This window comes from Arachis hypogaea, chromosome 12 (genome assembly GCF_003086295.3).
Source record: "Arachis hypogaea cultivar Tifrunner chromosome 12, arahy.Tifrunner.gnm2.J5K5, whole genome shotgun sequence".
Lineage (NCBI taxonomy): Eukaryota > Viridiplantae > Streptophyta > Magnoliopsida > Fabales > Fabaceae > Arachis > Arachis hypogaea.
In genome coordinates this window covers 3,166,146-3,172,360 of record NC_092047.1, presented here as the reverse complement: position 1 = coordinate 3,172,360, position 6,215 = coordinate 3,166,146, and the positions used below count along the sequence as shown (strand labels likewise).

Below are 6,215 nucleotides of genomic sequence, written 5' to 3'. Positions count from 1 at the left end.
TTATATAAAACTTAATTTCTATTATTATTTTTTTAGAAAGATGATAATTCTTACTTCACCTCTCTACAATAATCATTATTAATATTTTTTAGAGTAAATAACCACCATGAAAGATTCGAACACCGACTAACCATGAAAAATTAAAACTAAAGTTATACCCATATAAGATGAGTTTATACTCAAATTGGCCCCTGAAATTTGACTCCGACTCAATTTAGCCCTCAAAGTTTCAATTGACTTTAATTGTACCCTGAAATTTTGACCCGCGCTTCAAATTGGCCCTTATATCATTTTCCGTCACCGAAAAGCTGACCTGGCAATTTTGGTTGACACCTGACACCCTAGTAGTTAGATGATGTGGCAAAATGTTTGAAGGCATCAATTTAACCCCTAAAAATTTCAAATAAAACCTAGAAGTCCCAATTTCCCCAAATCGTAAGAATGTCTCCAAGAGTTGAGAAGAATGTTAGGAAGCAGCAGCCAAGGCTCAGGTAGCTCTAATAGAGCTCGTTCGCATGATGGCTCGGTGAAAAACGCACACTTTATCTTATTTTACAAAAATGATACATTTTGTATCCCTAATCCTAACAGTATAACCGCCGTTCCCTCTTTTTCTTCCTCTGCCTCTACCCTCCTCCCTTCTTCACTGCAACAACCCCGTTCCATCACCACCATCCCCTCCATCCCCTTCGACCATCACCAACTCCAACACCACCACGGCTCCATTTCCTTCATCACCCCTCCAACCATCTCTTCTACCGCCTACTCACTCTCTCGCTCACTTTTTTGTCTTCCTCGTCCGAGATGGGTAAGAGAAAAATACTCCAACCCAAACCCACAAACGACGTCGTTTCTAAGTCAAAGAAGAAGTCCAAGGGTTCCTCATCTACCCCTAACCCCGAAGACCGCTGCTTTGTTGGAATTCGGATTCCGCCAAACGAGGCCAGGGCCAAATGGCCTGCGCGCAATAGAGGAGCGGTAATGAAGTCAGCCATTCTCCATTTTTTTCCTTTTTTATTTAATAATTATTTTATTTGGGTTGTCAATTTTTTGAATAGGTATAATATTGCAATGAAAAGATTGAAAATAGTAACGTTTTGAAAGCCAAGTGCCATTACCATCAAGCTACGGGGTAGACGGGGTCCTTTTTTAGCTTAATGATCATGTCTATGTTAAGGTGTTCTTCTTTCTCATCTTATGTATATGCTTTTAATTCCTTCAATTCTCTCTCATTTCAATTAATTGTTTATTTAATTCGTTTGATTTTCAGCATTGCAATTGGTACTAGTCATTTTCAAATTTTGGTGGTTGTGGCGGCACAGAAGGGTGAAGGGTAGAGGTAGAGGAAGCAGGAGTGGCGGTTATATTGTTAGGGTTAGGAATTGAGTTTGGAGATGAAAGGAGATGAAAGGTGAGGGATATTTATGAAATTATCAATAAAAATTTAAAAATTGATCATTTTTGTCGAACAAAATGAATCTTATATAGGTATAACTTTAGTTTCAATTTTTTATAGTCAATTTTGTCAGCGTCCGAATCTTTCATGGTCAGAAATGACTATTTACTCTATTTTTTTTATCATATTTTTCATAATGAAAAGAATTAAAACGTTTTCTAACAAATACAATACAACTTAATACAAAGTTTTATTAATTTTTTGGTCTTCCATGTATACATAAAAGATAATACAATTTCTATAAGTTAAGAACATTGACAATGGAAAGATAATACAATTTTTAAAATGACGCACATTATTGATGTAACAGGTAATGATTTTATTTGTTATTGTTTCTTGCTTATGCTACGATGATGGTATAGATGTGGATGAGTAATGTAGAGTGAGTTTGCTGCCATTGTCCATTTATTTATTTTTTATTAGGATACCTATCAGAAAATCGTCTTCTAGAATTCTCTACTGTCCTTAAATATTTTATTATTGCTCGTCGCAGTTGCAAAATATGGCATTTTTTGTGATTTTAGGTCGAATATCTTTTCTCTCATTTGAGTAGTTTCTACCCGAACTTCTTTGACTTTTCTCTTCATCATCCATCATTATTCAACAACAATGCGAACATGATTTTCTCTCTCCATCGTCCATCATTATTCAACAACAATGCGAACATATTTTTAAATTTGAGAACTCTCGGATAAAGAAAAGAAGAGAACGAAGATGATTCTCAATTTAAGGAATTTAGGACTTTAAAATTAATGGAACACAAAAAATTAATTTAGAATACTATTCTGAACATATTATTATGGTGTCTATGTCACACTACATATCATACAATTAATTTAGCAACTAATAGTCCACATTAGCATCTCACTAATGTCAGTTCATTAAGGTAGCGTTTGGTGGAGAGACAGAGACGGAAAGACTGAGATTGAGAGACAGAGACTAAGAGACAGGGATTGAAATAAATCTGAGTATTCTGTTTGGTGCAAAATGGGAGACAGAAATTGAAACAAGAATGAAACTCTAATTTAATTTGCACAAAGGGTAAAATTGAAATTAATTAATTGAAATGAAAGTATTTTAGGTATAAAATATTATTAAAGTTTCAGTCTCCATCTCTAAAAATTTCAGTCCCCTGTGTCCCTACTTTTTAGAGGTATTGGAAATATTGAAATTTTAAAGACAGAGACAGAAATTTTAGTACCAGTCTCTAAACTAACAAACACGATACTGAGTCTCAGTCTCTCAGTCTCAGTCTCAGTACCTCAAAACAAACGCTACTTTAAAGAACCAATGGAACATCATGTTTTGTAATGTTGAAAACTTATTTGGTAATTTTTTTAAGTCAGGGACATAATAAAAGTGCGATGAAAATTTCATGGATGAAACTGGACATTTCCTCCAAATAAAAATCAGATCCCACTATTACTTTTACTATTTTACTTTGTGATTAAATTTTTTTATTTTTTTATTAAATCTCCAATGTAGCTTCTGAAATTCTAGTATTACACCAGTATAATTTTTAAAATTTCAATTGCACTATTATTGTTCTAAGTGTTAGAAACTAGAGAGATATGAGAAAAGTGTTATGTGTATTATTCAGGTTGATCGAAAGTACAATGTACAATGAGTATATATAGGTGCCAGATGAATCAAAATAATAAAGATATAGAATCCTACAATTAATATACAGATATGTTATATAAATATAAACGATACTAATTGATCTAAAATGATTCTAACGATTCTCTAATGATTCTTTAACACTAAGATTGATCTTCGGACACCATAGATCACTGTTTATCTAATTTTCAATTCTATTCTCATAGTTATAGTTCAAAATATTAAAAAAGTTTAAAATATTCATAGAAAAGAATTAGTATTTCAAACTATATATGCTGCCTAGTGTCTATTAGCAATTCCTTGTTGACTTATTTACCCTCATATGTCGCCCTCTTTCACTTTCTCTTTGGCTAATGAATTGGGTTCAAGACATTAGAAATGGTTCACTATTACTTTCTATGGCCTAAACCCAATTTCTCATACCCAAAAATACCATGGACAAATTATTTTTTATTTTCGTCTCATTTCATACACCGCTCTAACAATTTTGTTTTCTTTCTAATTCTATATGGAGGATTATCCATTCTCCTTTTGATCTAAAGATAAATTAGTAAAAATCAATAATAATACAAATTTAATTATATTAAAATTAACAAAATTATGCGTCATTCCAAATTATAATTTTGATTTAGAAATAAAATTGAATTTCTTTTCTTAATAGAATTAGAAAATTTTTTTTTCTTAAAATTCCAAGCACAAATTGATACATTTTGAGAACCAAAACGGATTGGACAAATAAAAAAGGACCTAATAGACGCCATGATCCAAAAGCAAAGTCCAAAAAGAGGATGGCACACGACCAGAATGAATTGGGTTCCGAGAAGTCCAAGCAAATAGTAGTAGTTCGAGAGCTCACTCAAGGGCTTCAATCTTTTTTTTTTTTGTTCATTAATAAGGGTTTGAATCTTGAGTCAGCTTAGGAAGTTATAGAATCCAAAATAGTACTGATGTGTGTGAATCTGTATGTGTTATACAAGGCTGCCTTTGTTTTTGAGAATAGGATAGAATAACATACTGAAAATAAGATAAGAAAGGATAAGATATTGATAGACAGATACAAAATTTTGTGTTTTTGTATTCTATTTGGTGATAAACTAGAACAAATTATAAAATTTTAATTTATTCTTATTTTTTTCATTTAAAAAATTTGAGATGAAAAATATAATAATAAAAAAAATTATGAAAAATTATCAAGAATAATAAAAGAAAAAATAAAAAATAAGTTGTGTCTCTTGTTAGTGTCTCTGTGTCCTTTCTGTCAGGATGGATACAAAATACATTAATTCAGTATCTCTAGACACATTGTCTCTGTCCATGTCTTCTCTGTAAAACAAACACAGCTTAAAAGACCCCAAAAAAAAAGGTATGAGCTTTTTCAAAGATTTTCTTTTAATAAGATGGATCGAACAATCTTCAATCTTAAGTATTACAATACACTTACACTACACACTCACTCACACAACATTAAAAAATTCCTTTTCAATACTTGATGTATCCACTAAGATTTGAACCCGAATACAGCATATTAAAAGACACCATCTAAACTTATCTTAAGACTTAACTGCCTAGCTTTTTAGTTGGGCTCAAATGATGGACCTACCTAAGAACGCCACTCTTAAGAGTATACCGGCTAATTAATTTGGGTTGGTCGAGTGGTCAGTTTACTCGTCCGCTTAAGTAAGTATTGAGGGTTTGAATCTCGTCTTATGTATACAGCAATTCATTGGTCAGCAACAGTAGATCCTTAAATGAAACTCAAATCCACTATAAATTAATCCTTAATCTATTAGACCTAAAAATATCGTAAGCAACAAAATAAAAATAAAAAGAGCATACCGGCTCATACGAAGCATATTCCCTCTGATATCTTCCATTTGAACACTATAAATAAGATGTTGAACACATGTTCAAAGTATGTTATCAAATTCTAATTTTTATATCTCTTGGACTAACAATGACTTGAGAATGGAGTCTCTTGCAAATATTCAATCATTGGTCTATTCGATTGATACTAATTAAAAGTTCGTCATCTCCTTGAGTCAACCTAAAGATGCACATAAAAAGCATGATTAACCCTACTCTCATTCTGTTCTAACCCGGTATTTGGACGAGTAATTACCCGATTAGATGATGATGATTGATGAACAACTTGTCTCTGTAGCGGATTCCATTACAAGGTGGAGTAGAAAAATAAATATAAAAATATATAAGATTATGATTAGGATTTTAGTCAAATATCCAAACTTTTGTCATTCGTTCTTACACATATTTTGATTGTATGTATTAAGTTTATTAATATAAATCAAAATATTGACAAAAGTATATTTGAAAGAGATAAATAGAAACCACACGAGTATTTGACAAATAGCATTAGAAATTCAATTTCTGTAGAAGATATGCTAATTGTGTTTTAAAGGTACTTCAATATTTTTTTTTTTACTTTTTCAATGGACAATAAAAAAACTGTACATCAATTGAGATACTTTACTAATAGCAAAACTCAAATTAACCCATCAATTTTTATGCTATCAGGTGAAATAAAAAATTGAAAAGATCCATTTTCATAATGACATATTGCAATGTCCCAATCACTTACTTGTATAACTTTGGATCTTCAAATTACTCAAAATTTGTAGACAAAAAAAAAAAAAAAAAAAAAAGGTGTAGGCATAAACAGTTGTCTGAGTCATGTGCAATTTGACTCACATTCTCAAAAATATATGCCTGACTTAAATATCAGTTTCCCAAGTCCTCGTCAACCATTCCTAAATACATTAAAGTTGTGTTTCGATGTTATTAGAAATTAGATTAAGATTTGCACACTCAATTTGAGTTGGTTGAATCAGTTCACTCATTTACTTAAATAAGTATCAATTAAATTAAAAAATACTATAAATAATAAAAAAAAATAAAAATTTGCACCATATACGAATAGTTAAATTAATTATATTAGGTAAAACAAATTTAAAAGTGTTATAAAATAATTAAATTATTTATTTATTTATTAATATTTTTTAAAAGATAATGCTATGTGGCATAATTTTAAAGTTTGGAGATTTTTAAAAAAAAAAAATTAGAAAATTGATTGAAAATAAAAATATAAATAATATAACATAAAAATATAATTGAATTTTATTAA

General features: G+C 30.6%; 1 long non-coding RNA gene across 1 annotated transcript; it reads left to right on the top strand.

Moving 5' to 3' along the window:
* The first annotated feature begins 493 nt into the window (after positions 1-493).
* On the top strand, positions 494-1,474 carry LOC112729104 (uncharacterized). The gene is made up of 3 exons (XR_003166364.3): positions 494-978; positions 1,059-1,177; positions 1,271-1,474. It is a non-coding gene; the product is annotated as an uncharacterized lncRNA (long non-coding RNA).
* Positions 1,475-6,215: the final 4,741 nt, after the last annotated feature.